This window comes from Prionailurus viverrinus, chromosome B2, assembly GCF_022837055.1.
Source record: "Prionailurus viverrinus isolate Anna chromosome B2, UM_Priviv_1.0, whole genome shotgun sequence".
In the NCBI taxonomy this organism is placed as follows: Eukaryota; Metazoa; Chordata; class Mammalia; order Carnivora; family Felidae; genus Prionailurus; species Prionailurus viverrinus.
The window spans coordinates 16,760,026-16,777,182 of NC_062565.1; the positions used below are offsets into that span (position 1 = coordinate 16,760,026).

Below are 17,157 nucleotides of genomic sequence, written 5' to 3' on the forward strand. Positions count from 1 at the left end.
AAAAAAAAAAAAAAAAAAAAAAAAAAAAAAAAAAAAAAGTAGCTTTTGCCAGTGACCGCGCCCACACAACTTCCTGGCAACCAAGACTTTCACCATTCATCTGCCAGGTATGCGGCTGGCTCACCTCTCACAGCACTCTCTCAGCCCCACAGCCTCACAGACACCCCAAACCAGAGACGCCTTTCTTGCTTTACTTTTCAATTAGCACAATGAGTTATACCGCCCATCAGCAAGGGAGCCTTTAGCTTTCCATCATCTCCAGTCACGGTGACCAGATTCAGGAAGAGAGCCACTGTGCCAAAAAAAAAAAAAACAAACCACAGATCTGAGGCCAGCTCTTAAGAGAATATAGCTTGCAGGTGACTGTCCTCCTCATCTGGCAACAGTTAAGTGTGTGGCCTGGTAAAGGGGTCGTTTAGATTGCCCGTTCCCACTTAACGTGTCCGATGGTCTAGACAGAGCTGGGCTCAGCTCGGCAGTGCTCTGGGCCGGGAAATCCCCTGTGCCCAGAAGTTAGGTTTGGTCTCCAGTTCTGCATTTCCCTTCTCGGGAGGCACCGGGAGCCCTGGGGGAGTTTCCCCACATTGGAATCAACATCTGAGGGTCTTTGCCGTGTGCAGATGAACACTTGACGAGAAGGGGCTCTGTCGTGGCTGGCCAGGGACGTGGGTTTGTGGCTTCTTAGAACTGCGTGCTTCTTGGGTGTCTGAACATTTATTGTGTGCCAGTAGCTTGTTGCCAGATAATTTGCTCAATCACGGTTCTGGTGTGCAATCACGTGAAGAGGTTTAATGCTGTTTAACCGCTTTGGTCAGAGACGAGGAAAGGGTGATGGGAAACCTTCCTGCGCGCTGAAGAAATTGAGATCCAAAAGTGGAACACCTTCGAATCCTGCACTTGGCGTTTTCCCCGACTTAAACGTAACACAGGACATCTTGTTTCCTTTTGCTCTCAAACACGACTCAGCTGAGTATTTATTATCCAACTCCTATAGGGTGAGTGGTGCTCCCTGGCTCCCTTAGGCGCTGACCATGATCGTTTGGGCCTGAACAACCTGCAAGCAGAAACTGGAGAGCAGGCAGGTGTCAACAGGCCGTATTTTCCAAAATGGCCCAAGGCCTTCCTCACCTCCAAACCCTCCTCCGTTGACTTACGCAATCTAGCAAAACTTTTCTGAACTTTAAACCATCGAAGTCACTCACAGGTTAGCCAATCAATATGGCGCTGTTGCTACCAAAAGGCCCCTGGTAAAGTACACGTAGTGTCGTAGACCCAGCTACAGAGTGGCCCCTTTTGGGGAACAGCCAGACCGCACGGATCCAACGAGACACAGATAAGAGCAAGCCCAGGTTTGTCCTACCACTTGCTGCTCGGGTGTGCACACCCACGCTGGGCTGTGCCCGACTCACCTAGCCACACTGCAGGTGAACATATGGTGAATCATCCCTGAAACACCGCATGTCCTGAAGTTGGGAAAGTGTCCCCTTTCCTCCATCCTCGTTCCTTTCAAAGCTTAGGAGTTCACCTCTCATTTGTTCTCTTCTTTACAATCGGGAAGAGTTTTCCCTGTGTCCCACGAAAGAATAAACGAAGAGGACTCTGTTATAGCCTGGCCTGCCTCCCTTCCCAGTGTCCCAGATATTTATACAGTGTGGTGTCTAGTTTTTGGTGGTAAAACTTCCAGCTGGGAGTGAGTGAGCAATAGAAGGAAAAGGCATTCCTCCTCTCCTCCAACCCCCCACCCCAACACACACACACGCGCGCACACACACACACACACACACACTGCCAGCTGATGGGGAAATCACTGACCGCTGTGTTGTGCCATTCAGGGAAGAGCAACAGCTATCTTTAGACTCTCTATTTACCAGAGAGGAAATTAGTTGATAGGCCTTTGGGAAAACAGAAAGCCTCCCTGAAGGCATATAAGAGAGGGGGGGATGAGGTGTGGTGGAGAGGCATGGTATCCCTGGAAGGAAAACAGTACTACGAGGTGCAGATATAAACCCTCTGTACTGTGGTGTGGCCTTGCCGTTTAGGGGATCCTTTGCCTTAGGTTTTCCTGTTGAACTGAACTAGCAAATCCGAGGGATCCCAGGTCAGAAAACCCAGGGATTTGATATAGAATGCTTCCCAGAATACTTTTCTCTCGGGACCTACTAGATTTCAATGGGTAAGAAATAATAGATTTATGCTCGAGGATATGTCTTATATGAAATAAAAAGCAAAACAAAACAAAAACAAACAAACAAACAAACAAAAGCCCCCCAGAAAGCCCAAGAGAGTCTCCTTCCTCTGAAACGACATAGGCTGTGGGCAGCATTTCAAAGTAATCACAGGGCACAATTGAACACATTGGGTTAGGTACACAAAATATGGTTAGTACAAACGTGCTTTCTTTTAAACTATATAGCTTGCCAAATTAATTCCTATAAGCAATGAAGAAAGACATTCCATTGTCTGACTATTGATTTGTCAAGGTCATGCCCCAAAACGAAGAATATGGTGAAGGTTTAAACATTGCAATAGGACTTTATGAAGAACCTGCATTTGAAACAGTGTTTTATTTCTGTTTCAACAGTACCTATCATTCTTCTTATCAAATGAATAGATTTAGGATCCTCCTTTCCAAACAGTGCCCTGTTTTCATACTGGGATACAGGCGATTCTGGATGTGTTTAGGATTTGAGAAGCAGGCACAACTATTTAGAGTCTATCTGCTGGAGCCTAAGAGGTTTCTAGGAAGCAAATTATGCATCCTTCTTCACCCTGCCAATTATATACCTGCGGCGAATAGCAGAATGTATAGTTAGAGGTCATATGATGCTTGCAGTGTTTTTGATGCCCCAGTAACAATTTTACCTTGGGACCAAGATTTATACCTGACCTCAGTCTCACTGTTAACCATGAACCAGGACATCCAATGTAAACAATTGCGTTTTCAGGGAGGGGAAATGGCACGGTTGTTAATGAGGCAAGGATTCAAAAATAACTCTTTGGAGGTATTAGATTAAAAAGGTGTGATTTCTAAAGGATAATCTAAGGGTAATAGTTTATTGAAAACAAACATACTCCAGACAAGAGAGAGAAAAAGGAAAACCAATTCTCAGTGTTTAGCTCTGTATATAAAAACCTGGTGTTAACGTCTATATGCATCTACACCCCCACCCACAACCAGGCTATTTCCCCATCCTCTGACCCAAGGTCATGCTCCCGAGAATGGTCACCCTGTAATAAAGCCGGGAGGTGGTTTTACCCAATTCTGTGGTTGCATTGGTGACCATCTATTCCCACTCTACCTTATTAGACGGCACAGATCTATAAATCCCTGCCATGGCAGAAAGTTCTGCTGAATGGTGCTGAGCTAGAGGATATTTCCTGCAATTACCTAGAACTGACATCTTTTAAAACAGTGCCCTAGCCCTCACCAGTTGGTTGAGCAAACATGTGATGCGCCTGCCATCTCGGTGAACGCACAGAGTGTGCTGGTTCAGCAAAGCCACAGCGAGCACTTTTGTTTCCAGAGTCCACATTTCCTGACGCATCAGGCTTCTGGAGCTATGCCCTCACTCTTCCTAGATCCCACGAATTTATAACCACTGTTGGTATTGAGTGGAAATGGGGACACGGCATAAGAAACACCCCCCCCCCACCCCCCCGGCCAGGGGAAAGGCAAGTTAGAAAAAGAAACAGAAACAAACTGCCTGTCGATCTGATGATTCATGGCTGAAAGATCGAGTTGTGAGCAAAGGGATTTATTTGTTTTATAAAATAGTGAGCACCTGCTATGGTCTCTCCTCTGGAGTCCTTCACAGTCTAGTGGGGGGAGTTTAATGTGTTCACTGATTTTTTTTTTAATTTTTAAAGTTTATTTAGAGAGAGAGAGATAGAGAGAGAGAGCACATGAGCAGAGGAGGGGCAGAGAGAGAGAGAGAGAGAGAGAAAGAGAGAGAGAGAAAATCCCTTACAGGTAACATACAATGCAATATTAGTTTCAGGAGTGGAAAGTCAGTGATTCATTATTTACATACAGCACCCAGTGCTCATCACAAGTGTACCCATCCCCTATCTAGCCCATCCCTCACCCAACAAACTCCGTCAACCCTCAGTTTGTTCTCTATTGTGAAGAGTCTCTTGTGGTTTGTGTCCCTCTCTCCTCTTTCCCCCCTCTCCCAAAGGTTCATCTCTGTTGTTTCTTAAATTACACATATGAGTGAAACCGTATGATTGACTTTTTTTCTTTTTCTGATTGGCTTCTTTCTCTCAGCGTAATACATTCTAGCTCCACTCACGTCGCCGCAAATGGCAAGATTTTGTTCTTTTTGATGGCTGAGTATGAAACTGTATTTTTATATCTTTGGGTAAATACCTGGTAGTGCAATTGCTGGATTTCATGGTAATTCTATTTTTAGGTTTTAGGGTTTGTTTTTGTTTTTTGTTTTTTGTTTTTTGAGGAACCTCCATACTGTTCTCTAGAGCAGCTGCACCAATTTGCATTTCCACCAACAGTGCAAGAGGGTTCCCCTTTCTCCCCATCCTCACCAACACATTGTTTCTTGTGTTGTTAACTTTAGCCATTCTGACAGATGTGAGGTGGCATCTCATTGTGGCTTTGATTTGTATTTTCCTGATGATGAGTGATGTTGAGCATCTTTTCATGTATCTGTTGGCCATCTGGATGTCTTCTTTGGAAAAAGTGTCTATTCATGTCTTCTGCCCATTTATCAACTGGATTATTCATTTTTGGGGTGTTGAGTTTGATAAGTTCTCAAGATAAGATAAGATTTTGGATAATAACCATTTATCAGATACGTCATTTGCAAATATCTTCTCCCATTGATAAGTGACAAACTCTCTCTTCTCAGTGCTTTACATGAAGAAGTACAAAATACTTTGGGAATATAGATGCTAGAAGGATCCCCAGGTGATAATATAACACACTATTTTTCAAAATTTCTGAGAAATTTAGCATATAAACCAACCAAAACTTTTATAAGTTATTGGGAAAGATAGAATAGTAGGGCAACTTAGATAATGTGGTTTTTTTCAAATAACCTTTTTTATTTTGGAATGATTTTACATTTATGGAATTGTTGCAAAGAAAGTGCATGGAGTCCCCAGATGACAGTAGGTTTCTGATTCAGATAGTAATGACTTCAAGTCCCAGTTCTGCAATTTGTTATTGTATCCTTAGACACATTATTTAAACACCCATATACTTGGATATGGCTTCTTGAATTCTAAAATGGCACAAAAATACTTGCTTTAGAGGTCCGTAGGAAAGAAAAATGATAGAATATGCGTAAAGTGTTTTGTACGTGCTTGGGCCATTGATGTGCTTAATAAGCATTAGCACTTATAATTTATATGGATGATATATTTGTTTTAAGAAATTAATGCAAATCATACATTACAATAATTGTAAACGGCCAATGTTTAGCAATGATAATTTCAGCTCTTCAACGTATAAGTTCCATTTCCTTCCTTATCTTTCTTCTTTCTTTAGGCAGCTGATGGAGCTCTTAGCTCTAACCTCCATCTAGGCTCATTCCACACCAGCCAAATGGATCCACCGTCTTCTCGTCTCACATTGTCAACAAGCTCTTCACACCTGAAGAAATGGAGGGAAGATGGAATGGGTACACCCATTTCTTAGTTCAGACTGCTATAACAAAAATACTGGGTGGCTCAACCAACAGTTCTGGAGATGAAAGGTCAAGATTAAAGTACCAACAGATCCAGTGACTGGGGAGAACTCACTTCCTGGTTTGCAGAAGGCTGTATTTTCATTGTCTCCTCACACGACAGAGAGTGGAGAGAGGAAGCAAACTCTCTCCAGCCTCTTCTTATAAGAGCTCCAATCCCATCACGAGATGTCCACCCTCATGACCTAATTACCTTTCAAAGGCTCCTGTCTCCAAATACCATTACCTGGGGCGTTGGGGTTTCAATATGCGAATGTTGACAGTCCATAACACTCATCCAGGATAGGAGGTCGGAACATTCTGTTTTGGTCTGTCCAGTGGAAGCTCACCGACGATGGTCACGGTGCACCCTTTCAGGAACTCTGAGAATGGATACAGGACACTATTTTCTTTGGGGCTGGTGAATGATCAGCTTCCCAATGTCTCTCTGCTGAGCTGAGAAAAGGGGTATAAGGGCAGAGAAACCAGGGAGCCAAGCATCATCTTCCCTTTTCTTCCATGTCTGTGAACTTGGAGGTGCTGAGGGCTGTTTCTCTACCTCACAAACACAGAGAAATCCCAGGATTCTCTGCAGGCCTCTCTGTAGTCCATTAGGGTCATGTACATTTCCCTTCACCATTGACCAACAGTCACTCCTACCATCTGATTTCCTTAGAAGAAAATAGTTTTATCTAGACAGTATTTGGGCTATGCTTTCAAAATCAGCTTTTTCAAGTTTCAAAATTTGGTAAACAGTCAGGCATATTTGAATTGTTTCCATATTTCTCTGTGCTACCAGAAGACATTTCTGATTGTCACTTAGCACCCCCTTAATTAAATCAAAGACAGCAGCTCAGGGCTGAGTGTTTGCTTTTCCTCCTACCTTTCCTTGCCCACATGAACTTGCATGTGTATCTGTGTGTGTGTGTGTGTGTGTGTGTGTGTCTATCTGTCTGTCTCTCTCAAGAGAGAGGTAGTGATAATTTGTAAACATCAGATGTTGGGTCAATTTCAGTTGCTCTTTTCAATTCCTAACAAACTTAGCAGGGACGTTGGGAAATTACTGGTCATTGAAGTTTGAATGGAAAGCCCCAGGTCAAGGGTAACAACTTTTCTTCAGTTTAAAAGCTAATGTGGCCCTGAAGACAACTCTGAAATACATTTGAAAATTGTTCCCATCAATGTGTTTTGGAAAGAACTCAGGCTGCTTGGAATAGACAGCCTGTCAATACCATGCCATTCAGCAAAGATACATGGCAGAAGTTGCTACTGCAAACATACTTCCTGGTGCTGAGGTGCTTGTGCTTCAGATGCGCATTCTGATCAGATGGTGGCTGCGAGGACAGACATTGTCCAAGGACTTTCTATAAGACCTCACGCTTATTGAATACGTACCATCTTCTAGGCTCTCTCCTTCGCATTTCACACGTAGTGTTTCATTCGACCCGACTGGAAACACTATGACTTGTGCACCATTATTATCTCCACTTCACAGCCCCAGAAACAGAGACACAGAAAGTTCCACGAGTTTGCTCACAGACACACAGGTGGGAAGAAGTGAGACCAGGACGTGAAGTAAGGCACGCTGATTTTGGAGCTCCTGGCCATTGCATGAAGGTAGTTTGCCTTGCTTTGCTTTGGAGGCCATACTTCTTTAGAAGTAAACATTTAGCTGCAGGCTGGCAGCCTCACCGAAATGACAGAAAGCAATTCGAGAGTCTTTGAAATCACCCGGCAGCTTTCAGACATTTCCTCTGTCACCCTCTTTCTGATAACGTCCCCACAATGACGTCACTGCTGGCAGGCGGTAACAGACCAAGAGCAGTGCCAGGACTGAGGGCTGGATTTTTCTACTCGGCCCTTGGTCCCAGGGCTTCTAGACCTAGCATGTTCTCTCTGAGCTCCTGGGCCAACCGATACTCACACTAATGCCACTGAAGAGCCAAAAAAAAAAAAAAATATATATATATATATATATATACACACATATACAAAAACTCTTTTTACGTTACTACTGTGGTGGGGGAGGATGTCATTAGGCCTTCAGTGAAGTAATCATTGTTTCCAAAAACAGGGGGAAAAAGTCAGCTTCTTGCACCTCAAGTAAGTTCATTGGCAAGGAGGCTTCATGGTCTGAGGATAGCCTTGAAGACAAGTGGCTGTACTTCATGTATTTTCCATTAGGACTTCTCCAGATGCTTTTCGCAAGATTTCCTCTGACTCTTGGAAGGTGGACAGAGAAGGGGAGCAGGTGGAATACTGTGCACAAAAGTTTTAAAAAAAAAATTTTTTTTTAAAAAAAAATTTTTTTTTTCAACGTTTATTTATTTTTGGGACAGAGAGAGACAGAGCATGAACGGGGGAGGGGCAGAGAGAGAGGGAGACACAGAATCGGAAACAGGCTCCAGGCTCTGAGCCATCAGCCCAGAGCCCGACGCGGGGCTCGAACTCACGGACCGTGAGATCGTGACCTGGCTGAAGTCGGACGCCTAACCGACTGCGCCACCCAGGCGCCCCCCAAAAAAAATTTTTTTTTTAATGTTTATTTATTTTTGAAGGAGAGAGAGTCAGAGCATGAGTGGGGGAGGAGCAGAGAGAGGGAGACACAGAATCCGAAGCAGGCTCCAGGCTCCGAGCCGTCAGCACAGAGCCCGACGTGGGGCTCGAACCCACAAACCGCGAGATCATGACCTGAGCCAAAGTCAGACACTCAACCGACTGAGCCACCCAGGCGCCCTGTGCACAAAAGTTTTGACCTCTTTGAAGACAACTATACAAAGGATCGGTACCAAAGTAAAGAGTCCGACAATAAATTTCATATATTGAAAAACAAAACAAAACAAAACAAAAGTCAAGAGTCCGAAGGAGACATTTCCTCCAATCAGCTGGGAACCAGCTGTACATCTGTCTCCAGGAGCTGACAGTGTATAAAACATTCTTATCCTGAGCAGGCCACATTTCAGAGAAATCTACCTTTGTCGAAGGTAACAGGAAGAGGCTGATTTTCTTCTGTGCTTTATTTTTGACACCACTAAAGGCTGGATTCACTTTAAGTAGCCCCAAATGCCATGAACGTTCTGGTGGAGAATGGTGCAAATTGCCTAGCGGCCGTAGAGAAACCTCCACTAACCAGATAATGTGAAGCGTTTCCAGCTAAATAATTAACATGTAATAATTTAGACTTGCTTGGCAGGGAGAAAATGCCAAGGAGGCCAACAGATTTGACCTTAAGTTTCAGCCATTTGGTTAACATGAATTCTCTGAGGTTTCATGTAATTTTCACATACTCTGAGGATGCCATTTCTATTCAGAGGGCAGCTGAGTAAATGATTAGCCAAAACAATTCTTTTTGACCAAATGAGTCCAGTCTGCAATAAACAATCTGGCATTTTTTTTTTTTTTTAAGTTAAGGGGATTTTGAAAAGCACAGCAACATTTTCCTCACTTTTATGAAACACTGCCCCATGTTTCCAGGCAGAAAAGCAAAAACTTTCAAAAGGTCATGTAATGTCATTTCAGCAATGCAGAAATAAGAAGAAAACCAACTAACAAGCAAAAAGGATATAACTGATAACGATCTTTGGCAACAGGTCTTAAAGGAGAAGATATAAATATGCACACGTATATATGTAGTGCTAAGAGGATTTCACCTTGAAACTTCATAGCTCTAATTCCATAATAAAGACCACTTGTTTGTCTCCGGCTAGATTAGCCTTTGAGCTGCGTTATACAGGAAATCAAATCCTGTTTCATTGCAGGAAGCATTGTCAATCTCCTCCCTGAGTACAAGTTTCAACAAATGGAGTAAGAGGCAAATAAAGCCTTTTCTTCAAACCAGGCTGGAGCAGTGGGTGCACACAAACGCAGACTGGGAACCTGAAGTTCTCCCATGAGGCTCTGGGAAAGAATATATCTTCCCCTCCCCACAGGATCACGGCCTGTCCCACACCGGGGACATTGAATACTTCTGGCTTCTGCCAAGCAGCGCTCCTCAGCTGGGGATGTTATTCTTTCCAGGGGACTTTTGGAAATGTCTGGAGATATTTTTGGCTGTCATACTAGGAGCGAGCTGCAGTGGCACCAGATCAACAAAGCACATCAAAGTAGCATTACGAAGTCTCAAGAAATTAAGTTATCGTTGGAACCAGAGCCTACAAAAGTCAGGCCGGGCCCTGAGTGCTAAAATAAAAGATTTAAATAAGACTCAGAGTCCCTTAAGATAATAAGCAAAATGTCTAAGATTAAATGAAAATCACTGGCCACACCAAGAACCAGGAAAAGTACGACTTGAATGAAAAAAAGGCAATAAGCTGACACCAACGGAGAAACAGATATTGGAATTATCTGACAAAGATTTTAAGGAGTTATTATCAAGATGCCTTAAAGAGCAATTATGAATTCTCCTGAAACAAATGAAAAATAAAAACCATTGACAAAGAAATAGAAGTTATTAAAAAGGACCAAGTTGACATTGTGGAACTGAAAAATACAATAACAGAAATAAAAAAGCAAACAAACACCTCCCTGGGTGGGCTCAGTAATAGGGTAGAGATAACAGAGGATCAAATCGATGAACTTGAGGACAAATTAATAGAATTTACGCAATACAAAAAACAGAAAGTAGACTGGAAAAATATAAACAGAGTCACAGGGAACCGTGGGGATAATAACAAAAATTCCAAAATTCGTATTACCGAAGTCCCAGAAGGAGAGTAGAAAACGAGTTGGAATGAACCAGTATTTAAAAAGAATAATGGCTGAAAATTTCTCAAATTTGGTGAAGGACATAAATCTACAGATTTAAGAAATTGAACAATTCTCCAAATCTGATAGGCCCAAAGAAATCCAGGCCACAACATATCATAATTAAATGCCTAAAAACTAAAGACAAGGTCATCAAAGCAACCAGAGAGAAACAACACATCAACGATAAGGAACACAAATTCAAATAAAAACACGTTTCTTGGGGCGCCTGGGCGGCTCAGTTGGTTAAGCGTCCGACTTCAGCTCAGGTCATGATCTCACAGTTTGTGAGTTCGAGCCCCGCGTCGGGCTCTGTACTCACAGCTCAGAGCCTGGAGCCTGCTTCAGATTCTGTGTCTCCCTCTCTCTCTACCCCATCCTCACTCACGCTCTGTCTCTCTCTGTCTTAAAAATAATTAAAACATTAAAAAAAAAAAATTCTCATCTGAAACCATGAAGGCCAGAGGAAGTTGTACATTTTTTTAAAATAGATTTCTTTTTCTCCTTTTTTAAAATTTTTTTGAAATGTTTATTTAATTTTGAGAAAGACAGACAGAGAGTGCATGCACGCACAACTGAGAGAGGGACAGGGAGAGAGGGAGCCACAGAATCGGAAGCAGGCTCCAGGTTCTGAGCTGTCAGTGCAGAGCCTGACGTGGGGCTCGAACCCGTAAACCATGAGATCGTGACCTAAGCCAAAGTTGGCTGCTTAACCGACTGAGCGACCCAGGTGTCCCACACATTTTTGCGAGGATAAAAACAAAAAGTTGTCGATGGTGAATTCTACATCTTACAAAAGTCTTCAGGAATGAAAGGGGAATAAAGGCATTCTCAGATGAAGGAAAACTCAGATGAAGGAAAACTAAAGAATTTTGTTGCTAGCGGTCTTGCCTTCATAAAACGGTGAAAGGAAATATAATTGACCCTTGAAAACACCAGTTTGAACTGCCCAGGTTCACTTCTATGTAGAGTTTTTTTTTAAGAGTTGACAGCAGAAGCCACAAAATGTTAATTTACAGCTGGGCACCCGAGTCTCCACAGGACCAGATCAAAGGCGACTGGGGCAGAGGCCCTGTCTGCTGGCCCCTGAGACACAGGGAGGCCGACCAAGGCTGTCAGAAGCCCCTGGGGGCCCCTGAAGCTGCAGGTTTCCCTGTGCCAACAGGGTGGTTGGGTGAAGTGCCCGGGGCTGGCAGGAGGGAGGCTAGGCTGAGCAGGGGAATGGCACAGAGGGCAGGGACCACAGTAGGTAGGGAGCCTGAGCCCCTGATGTCTCTGCCCCGTGTTCTCCATACACCAGCTTGTGGAAGCTGCTCTGGGCAAGCTTGGAGATTCAGGCCCCACCTGGGCTGGGCATGGACCCTTCCCCATGTGGTGCCCTGGCTCTGAGGCCTCCTTGGGCACTCACAAATAGCCACAGTTACAGGCTGATGGTATACTTGTAGGCAGAAGTGGCAACCGTACTATTCCTCTACGCTGCTCTTGCCAGCTTTGGGCCCAACCAACAGCTGATACGGCTGAGCTGGGGCCAACGGGAGAGGAACATCACCATGCTGGGGCCAGGCCCACCCTCACTGCTGTCTTTCCGTGGCCCAGCCTATCGATATGTGGACTGTTTTCAATAAGTATATGAACGGTACTATAAAAGTATTTTCTCGTCCTTATGATTTTCTTAGTGACATTTTTCCCTCTGGCCTGCTTTATTGTAAGAGCACGATATATAACATATACATAATGCTTGTCAATTGGCAGTTATTGGTAAGGCTTCCAGTCAACAGTAGGTTATTAGCAGTTACGTTTCTAAAGAGTTGACAGCTGTATGCAGACGGCTGGGGATTGGCATTCCTCACCTCAGCATTGTTCAAGGGCCAATGATAATTCAAACCAAAAGATGATGATAAAGGAGGGAAATTGGAAGCATTGGAAAGGATGAAAGAACAATGTAAAAGTCAAAAGTATGATACATACAGTAGACTAACTCTTGTCACGATCTCTGTAAATCATATTTAATGAGTACAACAAAAATTACAATACTATCTGATGTTCAAGACTATGACATTTAAAAGTGGGAGAAGTATAGGAACTAAAATGGAAGCAAGGAGTCCACACGTCATTTGAAATGGCAAAATGTTAATAATAATAGACTCTAATAAGTCACATGTGTATATTGCCATACCCAGGGCAACCATTAAGAAAACTGTCCAAATAGATACACTCAAAACCGCTATAATGCAATCAAGATAGAATACTAAAAACATACACAATACACTGGAAGGAAAGGAGGAACAGAGGTGCAAGAAATAGAGGAAACAAGTCATAACAAGTAATTAGATGGTAGACAACTACCATAAATGTAAATGGTCTAAATTTGCCAATTAAAAAGCAGAGATTGGCACAGTGAGTTTAAAATTAAAAAAAAAGAAAACCACCCACAACCCATCTATGTTATTTACAAGAAATTCACTTTAGGGGCGCCTGGCTGGCTCTGTTGAAGGGGTGTGTGGCTCTTAATCTCAGGGTCATGAACTGGATGGAGCCCTGTGATGAGTGTAGAGATTATTTAAATACATAAAAACTTTAAAAAATTCACTTTAATTTCAACAAAATTGGTAGATGGTCAGTAAAAGGATCAAAAAATATAACTACATAAACATTAACTTAAAAAAGAAGGAATGGCAATATTAATATCAGATAAGGTAGACCTTATATGAGCAAAGAAACTTATTAGAAACAAAGAAAGACATTGCATAATGATAATTCCTAATCACCAGGAAGACATAGCAATCCTAAGGATGTATGTCCCAAACAAGAGTATTAGATACCTAATGGCAAAATCTGATAGAGCTGAAAAGAGTAATACACAAATCCATAATTATTGTTAGGGATGTCAACACCCCCTTTCAGCAAATCATATAATTATTAGATAGAAAATCAGCAAATCAAAGTGCAGGTTATGTATATGACTATATATGACTCATACGTATTTCTATACAGACTGCCAAAACAAGATAACCAGAGCTTAACTGCTGATCCTCTTCTGGTGAATTTCCCAGGAAAGCAGAAATTCACACGAGAAATTTCAAAGGATTGAAATTAGAGTGTGCCCAAAAGATTGAAACTGGAATGTGCCGATTGGTCAGTATTGAATATGTTTCTTAAGTATGCCAATTCATTTAGAAGGAAAAAATCTGTCGGCAGTATCTGAGTTCTCTTATGAAAAAACTTAAGTCTGATTAACATGGTGTTTGCAAAATACATGAAATCTGACATGGAGTCTGAAAAAGGCATTTCTTTCTTTCTCTTTCTTTCTTTCTTTCTTTCTTCCTTTCTTTTCTTCCCTCCTTCCTTCCTTTCTTTGTTTCTTTCCTTTTCTTTTTTTTTAAGATTTTATTTATTTATTTATTTATTTATTTAGAAGAGGTGGGGTAGGGGCAGAGAGAAAGGGAGAGAGGGAATCCTAAGCAGGTTCCATGCCCAGCACAGAGCCCAATGTGGGACTCAGTCTCACAACTGGGAGATCATGACCTGAGCCACCCAGGCACCCCTGAAAAAGGCATTTATGAGTAGATACTTTTTCTTTACTAACTTCATCAGACCTCACATAATCAAGTGACGCACAAATTCAAGCAAGAAAAATTCACCTGAAAATTCTAGAACTTGGGTACAGAACAAAGCAATTCAAAAGACAGTGAGAGCTCCCTGGCTTGATTGGGAGACATGTATTCTAGTCACTGCTCCCCTATTAACAGCTCTGTGATTTGGGGTAAGTGCCTTCACCTCTCTGAGCTTTAATTTTCTCATCTAAAAGATGAAAGAGGTTGAATTAACTGACCTCAAAAGGTTCTTTCCTGCCTTGAACTTTGAAAACAATGTGTCAATTTCACGCTTGTAAACAGGAAGCTGCTTTGGCCTCTGGATTGAAAATGCCTCTTCAAAACTGCCAACAGAGAACTTCTCTCCTTTGAGTGAGTTCCAGAAGATCACCACAGAACACTGCATTCCACTGTGAAAACAAACCTGGAGGCCAAAGCGTAAGGTGGGCCTGAAGGAGGTGTCCCAGCGCAACAGGCAGAGTAGAGTGGTGGGCCAGGAAAGTTCTACTAGACCAAAAAAAAAAAAAAAAAAAAAAAAAGGATAAGACTCTTCTGCTTTTCAGAGTTGACGTTGGTAGCTGGAAACTCACACATGTTCTCACCCGAAAGACTTCAGAAGGGGTCTCCAATGAATGTTCTAGTTTTTAAAAAGCAGAGTAGTTGCAGTGAGCTCTAAGAAAACAAATGTGCCGGGATGGGGTATAAATAACCCAATGAGTGAAATGCTTCATTCTAACTCAGCTCTTAGCTGCATGTATAGCAAATGGACAAAGGCTCGTAGGGGAGCAAAATGCACTGAAAAGAAGTGCCTGCTCCCCCTGCACCTTGGCTCCAACTGCACATCACACACATTTGTTAATTTATTTATTTCCAGAATCACTCTCTTTTTACTGGAGAGAGTCCTTTAGAAGTCAATGAAGTGACACTGAGTCAGAGGCAGCAGGGTTCTAGGAAAACACAACCAGCTCTAGGTGATGAGGGTGGTAACAGTCAGGAGAACCACGGGTTCAAGACCCCCTAGGTAGATATTAAGAATACCACAATACTAGAATTGACCCTTGCAAACAAATATTCGTTAGCATCTGGAATTTGCTTACAACCACGAATAGTTCTGAGGTCCCGGAGGTGTCCCAGACACCCCTGGAGGAGCTCACAGTTTGGTTGGCCCCATCAGGTAGGGTTCCAGCAGGAAACGGTTGCCTTCTCAGATGGGAATTTAAGGATGGGACTATTTACTGAAGAGTGGGCGAAGTTAAGGGAGGTTGCAAGGCGTGTGGAGGCATATCAGCTTTCAAGGGAATGAGCCATCTCAAAATGGCCGGGTGCAAGTTAAGAGGCAAGTGGAATGCACACAAGGTCTACTGACCTTGCAGCTTAACACGACTGGGATTTGCTAGGATTTTGTTTGTTCAGCACTTGCAGTTGGAGGGGCTTCTCTCTTGTGCCGAAACGAAACCATACTTCTCAGCCTTTTCACCCTGACCTCGAGAATGCTGAGCTCTGCCAGCCTGATTTCCTTCTCACCGCTGTGCTACCTGTAACCAACCTGCCAACGCTGAAGAGCTCTAGTTGGCTCCATGGAATGAGTAAGTATATATCAGTGTGGGCTTGGGGCTTCCCAACAGTGTCTTCAGAGGCCACCCTTGGCCAGTTCCTCCTTTGGCTCAGTAAATGTCCTGGTTTTCGGAAGCAAGACAGTCACCACCCTAGGTACCCCAAGTCCCATTTCACCTTCAAGGTAACTAACATCCCATTGAGGCTGACGGCCAGCCAGCCCAAGGTCACACAGTAGACTCAAGCCCAGCTTGGGCCCCTGCTTTTCGTACCTCATCGTTTTATGACTGGCCTAGGAATGGTTTATAATCTCTCCCAGGCAAAGCCCTTATCCATGCTGGCGGCCAGAGCTACTGTGTTCAGTGAAATCGCTTTAATCTTTACCTTCTCCTACATAGCTTCTGGAGTTTTCCCATGATTCACTCAACGCATTTATCTTGAACCCTATCTTCTGTATATTTAGAATGATGGAAAATATGCAGGATAATTTAGGTTCCATTAGTAGGCTATGTGTGCCTCTGTTATAGTACTTATCACATCATGCTATAATTTTTTTGTTTTGATATCTGTCTCTGCTACTTGACTGTGAGTTCCTCCAGAGCCCGGGATATACCTTACTCATCTTAGTGTTCCAGCTCGTCCGCAGAACTAAGCAGCTGAACACTTTAGTGTATTTAGTATATTTCTTAAGTTTTTACTGTGTGTCCAGCACTATGCTGAGCTCTAAGAATCCCCAAACACCACCTCTGAACCCAGGGAGAGAACAGTTGATTAAAGAGATTTATTTCTAATTGCTATGGAGTAAATCTTTTGTTTCTCCAAAATTTTTGTGTTGAAATCTTAACCTTCAAAGTGATGGTATTAGGAGGTGAGACGCTCGAGAGGTGATTAGACCCTTAGGGTGGAGCGCTCATGAATGGGATTATTGCCCTTACATAGGAGTCCCCGGAGGGATCCCTCACCCCTCCTCACATGTGGAATTGTAGCAAGATGACCGTCTATGAACCTGGCAGCTCTCATCAGACACTACATCTGCTGGCGCCTTGACCTTGCACTTCCCAGACTCCAGAACTGAAGGAAATACATTTTTGTTGTTTATAAGCTACTCAGACTACGTTTTTGTTTTTTTTGTTTTTTTTTTTGGTTATAGCATCCTGAATGGACTAAGACGCTAATAATCATCATGCAATTTGCAGAGATGTACAGCGTATTAAAGAAAACTAGAGGGGAATATTTAATATGGCCTGTTTTTTTTTTTAAGTATGAAATTTATTGTCACATTGGTTTCCATACAACACCCAGTGCTCATCCCAACAGGTGCCCTCCTTAATGCCCATCACCCACCCACCCTTCCCTCCCACCCCCGATCAACCCTCAGTTTGTTCTTAGTTTTTAAGAGTTTCTTTGGCTCCCTCCCTCTCTAATCTTTCTTTCTTTCTTTCTTTTTTTTTTTTTTTCCTTCCCTTCCCCCATGGTCTTCTGGTAAGTTTCTCAGGCTCCACATAAGAGTGAAAACATAAGGTATCTGTCTTTCTCTGTATGACTTATTTCACTTAGCATCACACTCTCCAGTTCCATCCAGG

The 17,157-nt window shown here is 42.9% G+C and overlaps 1 long non-coding RNA gene and 1 other non-coding gene across 2 annotated transcripts; one reads left to right on the top strand and one right to left on the bottom strand.

Moving 5' to 3' along the window:
* Window positions 1-8,332: 8,332 nt before the first annotated feature.
* TRNAQ-UUG (transfer RNA glutamine (anticodon UUG)) lies at window positions 8,333-8,417 on the bottom strand. Its single transcript has one exon. It is a non-coding gene; the product is annotated as a tRNA-Gln (tRNA).
* Window positions 8,418-14,137: 5,720 nt separating this feature from the next.
* Window positions 14,138-16,695, top strand: LOC125166263 (uncharacterized). The gene is made up of 4 exons (XR_007152419.1): window positions 14,138-14,190; window positions 14,324-14,463; window positions 15,434-15,606; window positions 16,514-16,695. It is a non-coding gene; the product is annotated as an uncharacterized LOC125166263 (long non-coding RNA).
* Window positions 16,696-17,157: the final 462 nt, after the last annotated feature.